Raw genomic sequence first — 14270 nt, forward strand, 5'->3', positions numbered from 1 at the left:
ATATAAAGGTGAAGTAGTAAACTATGTTTAGAGCTAACACTGAGGGTCTACATAACTGAGTTTTTAGGGGTATTGGAAGTGAAGATTATAAAAAATGGCATATGAAGCAAATCTTAGTTCAGTTTTTAAAACTGCTGTCAGTATAGGAAGTACAAATTCAACACTTTCAGAAGCATGAGGTATTTGTAGGACCCTAAAATGTTCAAATTAGAAAGACTGGTAATAGTGTATTGTTGCAATAGCAAGAACTAAAGTCCACATGAATGCTGTTCTAAAGAATCAAAGTGCCAGTTGTGCTAAATGGGACATACAGAAACAATGTGCTGAAGATGATGTGCATCTCTGGACGTTTTGTATTATTCTTGGAACTTTATTGTATTGTAATCTTTTTGAACTGTATATCTCTTGATCTTTGTATTGTTCTTTGAGCTTTTCTCCCCAGGCCCCAACTGAAAATGGACTTTTGGTCAACTCAGACACTCCCGGTAAAGAAATGTCAGATAAAATAAATAAATAAATAAATAAAATCACTTGAAGAGGATCCCGGGGACCAAAGATGGTTCACAGAATTGGGTGCCTTAATCAGGGCAAGCATCTCCTTGATATTTATGTGTTTGTATCTGTCCATGGTGTCCCACACCCCCTGCACTTTTATATCCCCTGAAACTGCTCCCCAAGCAAAGTTTGAAGCATCTGTGGTTACTGACTGCTTTGCAGCAGGGAGGGAGAAGGAGAGACCTTGATTTAAGGATATCTGTTGTCTCCACCAAGTGGTTTCTCTTCTGACAAACCCCAGTACTCAGATCTGCAAAGATAATGGGTGTTGATGCTAGAACCTAAGATATTTCAGATACCATTGTATCTTTCTCATGTGGAGTCTTGCCAGAGGTATGATGAGAATCATAGATGCCATGAGACCCAAAATTCAGAGGTATTCCCTCACAGTGACTAAGGTCTGAGTGGACAAACTTATAAATATATCTAAACAAAGATCTAATTTTTGCTGTGGAAGAAAAATTATTTGAACTGAGGTGTCAGGTTGACATCCAAGGAACACAATCCTGTGTGAAGGAGTCAAGAAAGACTTTTGAATGTTCTCTTGGAATCCCAGCTTGTTCAAGAGATCTCTCACCCAAGAGAGATATTCCTAGCATTTTGAAAAAGCCTTTGCAAAGATAAGCAAGTCATCTAAATATGGAAAAATGTGGATACCCTGTAGCCTGCAATGAGCTATAAGCAGAGCTAGACACTTTGTGAACACTCGTGGTGCAGTGGATAGTCCAAAGGGTAAGGCAAAGAACTGATAATGTGATCAGACACATAAAAACTTTAAGAAATGCCCAAAGTCTGGATGACTAGGAATGTGATAATAAGCATCTTTTAAGTCTAGTGTTACCAGGAAACATGAAAGATGAAGGGGAGGCAACAGGTTGTGAAGTGACATCATTTTGAGTTTGGGCACTACCACAAACATGTTTAGGAAAGAAAGATCCAGAACTGGTCTCCAAATGTTTTCATTCTTTGGGACTAGGAACATCCTTGAATAAAACTAATTTCCCACCTGGGAAGGAGGAACTGGTTCTATCACTGCTTGGGGCAGCATGTAATGAAGAACAGGTGGGAAAAACACGGTTTGATCTGCAGGATGAAGAATGATACCCTAGAAAGGAGGAATTTCCAACCACTGTCATCTGTAACCCTGATGAATGATTTTTAGAACCCATTTGTCTGAAGCAATCTATTGCCAAAGAGAAAAATGGAGATTCAGACTTTCTGGAAGAGAAAGAGGGCCAAGGTGGGTGGGGGTCACAAGGTCTCTTGAATAGTCATTCATACTTATTAGAGTGTCCTTGGTTTTGGGAAGTTTGAGACTTCTTCTTCTAACCTTTTTGCCACTTCTTAAACATCTGTTTACCTGAATTTTGTTGAAACTGTTTATTATGTTTTTTGTCAAAACTGGATGAGGAGAAAGAAAATCCCTTGAGCAATTTGTAAAAGGAGGGCTAAAAAATCTTAGAGATTCCCCAAATCAGTTTGCTTCTTTCATCACACTTTTTGACTACCTCTCAAGCAGAGGGCCAAACACTAAATTTCTATCCAAGGGAGAATTTAAAATCTCATTTTTAACATTATCTTGGAAGGTTCTGAGAATGTAGCCAATGAAATTTCCTTAAAACTATACCAGTGGCCATAGCCCTGGAAGAAGTATCAACAGTCATATACACACTGCAAACAATGAGTACTGACCTGTAGAAATTAAGCTATTTAAAGCAGATTTGTCTTCAGAAGAAGAAACTGCAGATAAAACATTCCTCATACTTTCACCATATGTCAGAATAAACTTTAACATATGAGCCTGAAATTAAAAGTTGAAAAAGTATACACATTTCCCATCCTTAGTAGAAAGAATAGGATTGGAGTTAATTAAGTGCTTTAGCAGCAATAACTGCTGGATCAGGTGTGGGAATGGTGTATAAAAATGTAAAAGACTTTATACATCCTCTAAAGCATACAGGACAGGAGGAATCGGTGTAGGTTCTGGAAAATCCTTCTGTAACAACTCATAGTACTTTTTGAGGGACTGAGAAACCTAAGTGTTCTCCCACTGAAAATACTGGGACAACTGGGACATTCTAGCAATAGTCTCAGAGAAAGAGAAACGCCCACAGAGAGCATCCCAAAGAGAGCTCTCCTCTGAGTCTAAGTCAAAAATCTGATGACAAAACCATGAGTCCATCCTTGCATCTTTATATTCAGATTCACAATTCTGAACCTTTTCAGAAAAGGAGGCATCTTTTTTTCTTTTATCAGAAACAACTCTACAAGATGGATCAATAGCCTGAATCCAACCCCGAGCCAGTCCCAATAAACTACTCCTATCCAAACATTTGAGGAGTAGATACATGCTTGGTTTTCTGTTTCTTTTTGACAGGAAAATGGGGCCAACCTTGTTACAAATTAAACTAATGCCAGCTACTGCTTCCCTATTCCCTCCCCCATGACTGACAACAGTGGTTCTCCCTTGTCCACTGAGGGGACCCCAACAGCTGCAGTAGATGTGGCTAACCCCTGGTCCATAGTGGCAGTAGGTGCTACACCAGAGGGATTTGGGGTAAAAGATGAGTGGTCTGAGGTATAACAAATGACCATAGCAGTCACCCCCCCCCCCACTGCTGAGGCAAATTGCTGACCTGTTGTGGTGGCAAAGGCTATTTGCTTAACTTTTTCTTTTTGTGGCTGGAAGAAGGATTGGAGTGACAATGTGTTCCATGGTCAAGCCGAAAATGGTGCCTCCACCCTGGTGAAAAGAAGCAACAATGCCAGGAAAACTACCTGTCCACAAAGTTAACTGTTTTTTTTTTTTGTCAGAAAAAAACACAGTAAAAAGCACTTTCAAACAGCCCACATCCTTAAAATAAACACAATTTCTCCACAGATAACCCTAAATTTAAACTGACAGAAATGAGTGCACCATTTACAAGTACATTACAGTCTTGAGATAATCCATTAAAACACAATACTCCTAGCTTTAAAATAACTTGTGAAGAGGAAAGTCACAAAACATCAGTAAAAAAATAAGAAAATGGAAGTCTTTTCCCCAAAGGAAACTTATCTGCCCAGCTAAGGAAAGCACAACCTGACCATCAAGCCCAGAAGCCTCAGGCGAGTGTACTCTTCGGCGGCAGTAAAGCTCTGAAGGGCTTTACACCCAAACTTGCCTTTTAGTCAGCTCTGCTCAAGCTGATTTACAGTTTGGGTACATGGAATGTACGCTGATGCTTTGGAAGCTGGCCAACTGTTATATTCTGTGCAGGATATAGCCCATATAGCTAAAGCTACTGCAGCAGTGATCAATATGAAGAACATCACTGTGAACTGTTCTGACCAAAGATTTGCCTGTGGAACTTTGATCAGTTAATCTGCATCAGTGTTTCCCTACTTTCAGCAGTTACACGATCTCTCTTTTCTCCTTCATCTTGTTACTAGAAGTTAGTGCCTGTGGTAGCATCAAAATAAAGTGATACAGAAACTGGCTTTTTGTGGAACCAAAGAGACATTGTTAAGGGCACTAAAAACACATCTCTGTCTCTACTGAGCATGCCCAGTAGTGTCTACATGCAGCACTAAGAAGCAGAAGTATGACTGGCTGCAAAAAAATGTGCAGTATGTAATCCAAGCCAGGATGAATGCAGCAAGGAATAATATCAATTAACGTTTTACTGCTTGAACATCATTTTTTAGATGGAAAAGAAAAACAAATTTGCAATACATGGAATCCAGGGGTAGGGCTTAACTCATATAAACATTTATTTCTGGTGGAAAGTCATGCCTTTGAATGCAGGAAGCAAACAAGAATTGTGTGGAGAGATTGGATGTGTTTACCACAGTTTCTCTTGGATTTTGTACATATAAGCATTCTTTTTACATGCTTCTCTTACAAGTCCATAGTAAGCTAAAGATATAGCTTGATATATGACCTATAGATGTAATAATGGAAGTAAAATGGTCATAGTATGTTGTATGTGGTCCATAGTGGAAGTAGGTGCTACACCAGAGGGATTTGGGGAAAAAGATGAGAGGTCTGAGGTATAACAAATTGCAGGAGCAAAGGGAGATCTCTTGTTCAGACAACTATGCTCTTCTGGACTTCACAACAAGTTCAATTTCCCACTGAGTACGTTTATCTAGGAAGCATTGAGTTAAAAGGAATTACAGCTACAATTCATGTTAGAGAAAATGCCAAATGCATTTTACTGGCCATTATAGCACCATGCTAAAGCTTATGCACTGAATAGCTTACCTGTTTCGAAAAAAAAACACAGGCTTAAACATATCTGGCCAAGTACTGATGATACATGCTGGGGATTGTACACTACTACATAATGAATAAATTAGACAATAGACTGAAAGAGATGCCATTTTGTTTCTAGTGCAGGAATATGTTATGTAAGGATGGCCTAAAATAACTGAGCTAAGGTTTACGTCATATCTATTTCAGAAGCCTAATATAAAGGGTCAAAGACGTCTGAAAATTATGGGAGTCTAACATTGTAATCCCACTGCAAGGTCACTGTGCAGTACTTTAAATATTACATCAAATTCTTCCTAGAATGTCCAAAATGAGTGTTTACTTATCATGAATCAGGATGTGGAAGAAGAAGAAATAGTGCAATGAATATCAAGGAAAGAGTAAATTATCAATAAATGCTCCTGTACACCATTGGAAGTAGCCTGAAGATCCATGCTCTGGATTGCATTTAGACTGTGCTGGTTCTTCTCTTGCAGAAATATTTCTGGTTTTGATAGATATTTTTTGCAAAGTGGATGGGTGTATATGGCATGGGATCTATTTGAAAAGATTGAATGGCCACAACATCGAATCGAGACCAGAGCTTCAAAGAATACAATTGTGGAAAGCCAGCTTGTTTGAATCTCAACTTATCAAATCGCAATAGTTGGCCAAGAACTCAGATGTCTGTGCATAATTCAGTTTGAATACAAACATCTACTAACAGCATATTATACATACCAAAGGGGGTATTATTTCCCTTGTTATCTGCACAAAATAAGTAAGTCTGTAGTACAGTACAGGTGTTTCAGTTTAACACTTCTGGTGGATACAGTGTACATGTTTATGTAGTGCTCTAATTGTTGATTGCTTTCAGTTAAAATAATTGCTGATATGCTAATCACTTTTTTCCATCACTGGGTTACTATGATATCTGAGCTGTTGGCCAACTATTGTGATTCGATGAGCTGAGATTCAAATAATTGAGTTTCGACAATTGTATTCTTCAATGCTCTGGTCTTGACAGAATGGGATTCGATGTTGTGGCCATTCAGTCTTTTCAAATAGATCCATGGCATGAGCTGCTTTGCTGCATGCAGCCAATGAAACATTCAAATAAAGGTTTTACATACATTGTATTACAAAAAATGCTAGTGTCTGATTTAGGAATAACTCATGTTTGGATGGAGTAATGTAAGATTTATCCTTGATTGGTGCAGTTTGATCACAAAGGAGAAGTCCAAATGATCACACAAAGCCAGTCATATGTAAATCCTGCATAACCCCCACAAAAGCAAGAGTTGTTTTTTATTATAGAATGACATCATTTTAAAAAGGACATTCTTACCTTTTCTTTTAAATAATGTAATTGTCTGATGGGACATTATTCATCTTTCCTTTTCTCTGTCATCTAGGTGATGACTTTCTGATGATGTACTGCACACACACCCATCATGTTATGTGCTGACATGTACACAGTATATCAATTTACTGCACTTGCTGCCACTTTTTTCCTGATGGGAATCAGGAGTTCACATGTTTGTGTTAGGATGCATGCTCACTCCTGACTTACTCTTAAGGATTTTCTTTTTCAATTCTTGTGTATTACTGTGCTCTGATGAACAGAAATGTGGTGTGTGGGAGGGTGTTATTTACTTTTAAAATGTGTAATTGTTTAAATTTTATTTCTTCACTTAGCAGTGAGGGGAACATGGCAACTTTAGCGTTTTATGTTTACAGATACAGTCACAAAAAAGATTTTTGCTCCTTTGTTTTTTCTCACATAGCCAGACTTTTTGTGAGTAATGCTTGATTTGCAATAAGTATGCATCGGTGAACAACTGATGGTTATTCGTGTTTAGAAATAATGATCACCTTCCACTAGCACTACTGTATAATAAAGGATATTAACTCAGTGGTGTAGAATTTCCAAACTTTATAAAAAGAAATAGAATTCATTGTGCAACCATTTCATGCTTCTTTAAATGGCCTAGAAGAAACAGTTGTTTACACTTTGAAGATGGGCATGAACAAAATGAGAGCTGAGACTATGGAAACAAAGACTGTCCTGGTTCTGGTTTAGTTACAGAATTATTCCTCATATAGGTTTAGCTCCAGCAGAAATGCTCATGTCAAGAAAGTTAAGATTCAAGCTTCACTTGCTTTGGATTTGAAAGCAAAAATTCAAAAAAAAAACAGTGGGTTCAGAGTCAGGCCTTTGATAAGAATGCATAGCTGAGACATTTTACACCTGGACATGTTTATATGAGAAGGTACTGTAATAGTCCTTAATGCATCCTTGATATATAGCTGGCAGCTGTTTTGGACATGTATCTTACACTGCATTAATTAGTTAATGGGTCATCTGAGAGAAGGCTTGTCAATCAAATAAAACAAGATTCACAGAGACTGAACTAGTTCATAAATCCAGAAAAGAAACGGGTCCCTGAGCAGCACAGAGGTTCAGTGATGTCTGACAGACTTGTGGACGCTGCTGTTGAGAAACTTTCTTTTAAAATAAAGACAGTGGAAAACCTTCACCAGCATTGATGGTGACAGAAAACAGGCCTTCTTCAGATTTGTGTGCTGCCAACCTACCTCAGGATGCTGTTCACAAATGTTACCCATCTATACAAGTAAAAGACTATGTCACATAGTGCTGAAACCTGCTTATCCTCCCAGAAAAGGGCAAGAGGAGTGCACCCTGAACTTATTTAAAGCCTGACACCTTACACACACCTTAGAAAATTATAATGAAACCTTGAAACAATAAACTCATTTCTTGTTATGTACAGTTTACAATGAAAACATCTATGATTTTTTAAGTAGATGCTAGTGAATCAAACATTTGCCTGTGAAAAAAAAAAAAAAAATATATATATATATATATATATATATATATATATATATACACACACACACACACACACACACACACACACACACACGCGCGCGCGGAGTTCTTAACATAAGAAAGAAGTGGGTGTTGTATACTTACTACTAAGTGACACATATTGTTCTGATAAGCATGTTGCAGTGAATTACATTTAATTACTTACCAGCCCACATTGCTTCTGAAGTTTGTCCTCATGTGTAATTTCTGCTCCCCTCAAAGCTGCATCTGGATTTTTTCTCAGCTACTAAACCATGATCGTATTGTGCTGCTATCTTCACATTTAAGCTTCTTAATTAAAGATGATAGAACTTTATGTTTAGTATATATATATCAGACTTACACTAAAACACATTTTAAGGGCTGTTGAATGAAACGGAAAATGTGTTACTGCTTCCCTATTTTGAACATAGCAACAAGGCAGAGTCTATATTCTCAACTATGTTTTGCCTCCAGTAATATTAATGGCCTCAATCTAGTGACAGAGAAAGAGACTGAACTCATTCAAATACCTCAGTGTGTGACTGGAACTCTCTCTCTCTCAAGTAAAGAAAATGCCATCGTCATTTACAATACCCAGAACACATATCAAAATAAATGACTCTGTTTTTTCTTTTGTTGCCCCCAGGCTCTGCTCCTTTCTGCCACTGTTATACTGAAGCACCAGCACTAGACATGTGCTAACCAGACACCTAGAGGAGAGGGGTATTCATAAATGTTTGCCACATCAACCTTAACACTACCATAGAATATTCTGGCTTCTCATCTATATTCTATGATGCTCATAAAATTTACTGGACTCAGCATATGGAGCATTAAACCAGACAGCTGTTTTAGTACACGTTGTCTTGTGGGAAACAGACATGTTTTCAATAGAGAGACTGCAGCAGCAGCTGTAGCTATAGAACTCAGACTGCTTAGCTCTGTGAATACACGCTTCACTTTCTCTCTTTGTCCTGAATACTGTGTTAATCTTCGCAGCAGGGACATGCAATGGCTGTATTCTCTCCCCTTCCTCTCAACCTCTGCTTGATAGATCTCTCCTCTCCCTTACAAAATGTGTCTTCCTCTACATTAGTCCCTTTCTCTTCCCATAAATACCCACAGCCTTCTCTTAAACATATTTTACACAGTTCTTCGGCTTCTGGTATAGCTACTCTTATGTAGGTTTTACTGTTCAGACATTACCCTGTCTTATACATATTCCACCCTGCTTAGTATACTTATGTCTTAGACAACTGTCATGTTAAGATTAATAAGTACCATTTTATGGTTTACATGATTTTCAGTCTCAATAGTTATATGTCTGCACTATGCAGTATGTTTATTATGCACTGTTTTGTTCTTATTTCACCTGCACTTCATCCCTGCATGTCTGCATGTACTTAATGCTTATATCTGTGCATTGTGGTTTTGCCTGTATCATTGATTTCAGGTAAAAATATTTGCTAGTGTGTATTCTGTGTTCTGTATTCCTACCTTCTGCCGCAGAATGTACCTGATATACCTAAAAGGTGTCCTTTATGGATCAGCATACCTATGAAATTAACAAACAAAGAAAGGAACCACCTTTACTTACTTAAAAATAAATTAAAATAAAAGGTCAGCTCCTAACTGAAAATAAGTGTAAATGCTTCACGGATGTTGTATAATCAAAGCACTAACTTGTTAACAAAAAAATAAGCTAGTGGCACTACTGCTCTCGTATATGATGCCTTTAACTGCACTTGGTACAATATGAAATAATTTCATCACATCTACCGGTTCCAACATCATTGCTGCACTGTATATATGTCAGCATTTATGTCATATATGTAAATCAATGTAAATATTGGAAGAGCGTTGCACCACAAGTATTAGTATTTCATCTGAGTATTCAAAACTTGCTAAACAACCAAAATGGCGAAAAGACAGCTTCAAAACAACAGCTTCAATCACAGGCTTTTACCATATTGAAGCCACAATATATAAAATATTGAGCTTTGCTGTTGTAAAAGTCAAGTGACGTTGTAATTCCACAGCTTTAAAACATGTGGATGTCATAAAAACAGAAAAAATGAACATGAAAGTGAAGAACCCTTCTGATGTAAACAACGGACAAGCGCTTTCAGCTTTTTCAAGCCTTCTTCAGATCCAAATAGGTAACCTGGGTTCAGTGTTTAAAAGTTGGTATCATCCAATGAAACAACCTACAATGAATGACGAATGTTAACCAATCAAGTTAGTCCATTGGTACACACCTCTATAGCTTTCCAACAAACATGAAATTAAAACTCTTTATTTAAAACTGTGGACTGCGGTGGTGGTGCTGTGGTAGTGTTGTCGCCTCACAGTAAGATGTTGTCCTGTTCGATTCTCAGCTAGAGTGTCTTCTGTGTGGAGATGCGTGAATGGGCGTACCTTTGTTGAAGGTTGTGCGTCAGGGCTGGCAACTCGGCACGTAAAAATCTACTGGCAATCATTAGCGGACCAGAGTTCTGCTGTGGCGACCCCTAACTGGGAAAAGCCGAAAGACACAACAACAGCAACAACAACATTTAAAACTCTTTGTTTAAAACATAACATGACAGTTTGACGTTTTTAAGACAGACTCAGACATATTATCAGAAGGAATATTAGTAAAATCTTTTCAGTAGGTTCTAGTTAAAAGAACGAGCTCTGCATAAAAGCCAAGATTTGAGAGAAAAAAAGTGAAAATAAAAATAAAAATAAAAACGGTCATTTAGGGCACTTCTTTTTATTTCATTTCAACAATTTCTTTGGGACATCAGAGCCTAAGTCAGTATACCTAAGGTTTCTAGCAATGAAAATAGGTCATGAGTGAGCATAGCTCATTGCTCGTCTATTTTTAAGAAAGGGTTTTAAGGGAACACAGCCATTAAGGCCAGGGGGATTATCTGCCCTCAGCCACATTATCCATTTGGCTTCCTCTCTCTCGGTCAGATTGGTCAGGTCTCCTTCTCTGGAAGTAAAATGTATCTTTGAAATGACCATGAAAACAAAGCTTTGTCCCTCATGCTCACGTAAATGAAGGAAAAGAGAATTTATTTCCTTTCCGTTACGTATATCAGATTGATGTTTGATAATTCTTCATATTAGTTTTTCCAACATAAAATGCTGTGCAGGAAGTGCAGGTAGCTATGTAAACAATATTGCTGGTTAGGCAATTAGCTAATCCATGAAAAACAAATGTCTGTTTAGTAACTGGATGCTTAAATGTGTTGCTACAATTGATTACATTGCAGACCTTGCAGAAGCCACATTTCTTTGTTCCTGATGAATTATTATGTACGTAGTTGTTACATATCCTATCATTTGAGCATAAAATCCTTTTGAGATTCTTTTTATTTTTGAAAAGGAAACTTGGGTTATCTCCAACAATCTCTTTTAACTTTTTATCCAAAGTTAGAATCGGCCAGAACTTTTTTATCACCTGGCATACGTTATCATGGTCCATAGTGTAAGTCAAATTGACCCTTAAGTTAGATGTTCTTTTAGGTATAGCTAGGGATGGTGTATTTTTGTCTTCTCTAACCTTAGAGGAATAAAAAGGTTTGCCTTTTCCTTTATGTATGTCATTAATTCTGGTCTTGTTTAGTTCTAAACTTCTCTTTCCATAGCCTCGTTGGCTGAAATTATTAATAAGCCTCTCTTCTTCCAGGAGAAAGGTTGCCTCTTCTGTACATAGCTTTGAAATCCTTGCAATTTGATTTTCAACAATGTTAGAGAAAATATGCCTGGGATGCATACTGGAAAAGTGGAGTGAGCATGTGGTTTTGCCACATATCTTGCCTATAGAGGCAAGTGTCTATTCCCTTCTCCAGATCAAGAGATAATCTCACATCCAGAAAGTCAATCATCTCTCTAGATGTTTTTACATCAAATTTCAGGAAAGTAGTGGTCTGTGACAGGAAGTTAACAAAGCTTCTTAAATCTTCTTCTTTGCCCTTCCATACAATAAAGGTGTCATCTACAAACCGATTGTACAGAATTATCTGGTCATTCCAAATGTTATTAGCATCCTTGGACCAAGCTCTCTCCCATTTGGCTAAAACCAAGTTTGCATAATTATTGGCACAGGGCGTGCCCATGGCAACCCCCATCTCTGCCAGTAGTAGCTGTTGTCATAGGTAAACACATTGCACTCCAACACGATTTCCAAAAGATCACATATCAAACGTGATTCTACCTTCTCTTCAGTTAGAAATTCTCTAACTGCTTCAATGCCATAATTATTTGGTATGGAAGTGAATAAACTATTCATGTCTAGCGCTACCAATAGCAGACTCTCAAGATCATCACGATGTTCTAGAGCTATATACAGATGTTGTAGAAACTCAGTTGTATCTTTAATCACAGTGGAGGCCCTAGGTAGCATCTTTTTTAGTTCTTGTTCAATAAACATATGAATAAAACACAAAAGGAAGCAGCCAAACTGGATTTTAAACTCTTCTTTACTGAAAATTCTGGTACCTCGGCCTTCGCCTTCACATGGAATATCATCCTTATACTTCAACCAGTATATATACACCCATTTAATTCACATTAATTAAACAAAAAGATAGCTTCAAAACAACAGCTTCAATCACAGGCTTTTACCATATTGAATCCACAATATATAAAATATTGAGCTTTGCTGTTGTAAAAGTCAAGTGGCATTGTAATTCCACAGCTTTAAAGCATGTGGATGTCATAAAAACAGAAAAAACAAACATGAAAGTGAAGAACCCTTCTGATATAAACAACAGACAAGCGCTTTCAACTTTTTCAAGCCTTCTTCAGATCCAAATAGGTAAGCTGGGTTCAGTGTTTAAAAGTTGGTATCATCCAATGAAACAACCTACAATGAATGACGAATGTTAACCAATCAAGTTAGTCCATTGGTACACACCTCCATAGCTTTCCAACAAACATGAAATTAAAACTCTTTATTTAAAACTCTGTTTAAAACATAACATGACAGTTTGACGTTTCTAAAACAGACTTAGACATATTTTCAGAAAGAATATTAGTAAAATCTTTTCAGAAGGTTCTAGTTAAAAGAACGAGCTCTGCATAAAAGCCAAGATTTGAGAGAAAAAAGTGAAAATAAAAATAAAAATAAAAATAAAAATGGTCATTTAGGGCACTTCTTAAAACCCTTTCTTAAAAATAGACGAGCAATGAGCTATGCTCACTCATGACCTGTTTTCATTGCCAGAAACCTTAGGTATACTGACTTAGGCTCTGATGTTCCAAAGAAATTGTTGAAATGAAATAAAAAGAAGTGCCCTAAATGACCATTTTTATTTTTATTTTTATTTTCACTTTTTTTCTCTCAAATCTTGGCTTTTATGCAGAGCTCGTTCTTTTAACTAGAACCTACTGAAAATATTTTACTAATATTCCTTCTGAAAATATGTCTGAGTCTGTCTTAGAAATGTCAAACTGTCATGTTATGTTTTAAACAAAGAGTTTTAAATAAAGAGTTTTAATTTCATGTTTGTTGGAAAGCTATGGAGGTGTGTACCAATGGACTAACTTGATTGGTTAACATTCATCATTCACTGTAGGTTGTTTCATTGGATGATACCAACTTTTAAACACTGAACCCAGCTTACCTATTTGGATCTGAAGAAGACTTGAAAAAGCTGAAAGCGCTTGTCCGTTGTTTACATCAGAAGGGTTCTTCACTTTCATGTTCATTTTTTCTGTTTTTATGACATCCACATGTTTTAAAGCTGGGGAATTACAACGCCACTTGACTTTTACAACAGCAAAGCTCAATATTTTATATAACACTCAGATGAAATACTAATACTTGTGGTGCAACGCTCTTCCAATATTTACATTGTTTTTTGTTCTGCTGAGCATTCTTTAGCAGAATTCACTTCTTTTTCTGGATTTGATATATGTAAATCATTCATTTCTGCAGTACTTATAAATATTATAAGTGTTGATTCTTTGTGTGTGTAAACCCTGTTCTTGTTTCTATAATGAGTCGGGTCATGGCTGAAAGGGCCTCTGTATCAGCCCACCTACCTCGTTAGCAAATATAAACAAAATAAATGAATAAAACAAATAAACAGAAGAATCTTAAGGAAAAGAAATGTAATGTGTTGAGAGTATGTGGAATCACTATTTCTAGGTCACTAGGAACTACATAAATGCTGCAAGCTGCACCTATCAGGTCTCCCGCAGGGTGGCATCAGGAGTTTTAAAGGGGATAGGTTTCATACCTTTTCTTTAAGGTCATGATTAGGGTAATGTTAGCACAGCATACATTTGGCAACTTCCAGAAGAAGAAGCAAGCTACATTCATACTGTGTGTGAAGATATTAGGCAACTGAATAAGCACTAAAAGTAAAATATTACAGGATGCTTTTCTATATTTTCTACTAAAATGTTTGAATTAATATTGCATTTATTTTTATTTCACATATTTCTACTTTTATTTTTGAAGTAATAGCACAGGTTAGTTGAAATTGCACCAAATAACATTAAAACAGTACCTAACCCAGGCTACCCACCCCACCATACTTAACTTAAACTCCACCATCAGTCACACTGCCTTTACTTAACCTTTTTATATCCTAATCTTATGCATGT

General features: G+C 37.0%; 1 pseudogene; it reads left to right on the top strand.

The window, feature by feature from the left end:
• The window catches only part of LOC122803907, a 55790-nt pseudogene that overhangs the window by 1666 nt on the left and 39854 nt on the right, over positions 1-14270 (top strand).

The sequence above is a fragment of the Protopterus annectens genome, chromosome 6.part0, assembly GCF_019279795.1.
Source record: "Protopterus annectens isolate FY-2018-M chromosome 6.part0, PAN1.0, whole genome shotgun sequence".
Classification (NCBI taxonomy): Eukaryota; Metazoa; Chordata; order Ceratodontiformes; family Protopteridae; genus Protopterus; species Protopterus annectens.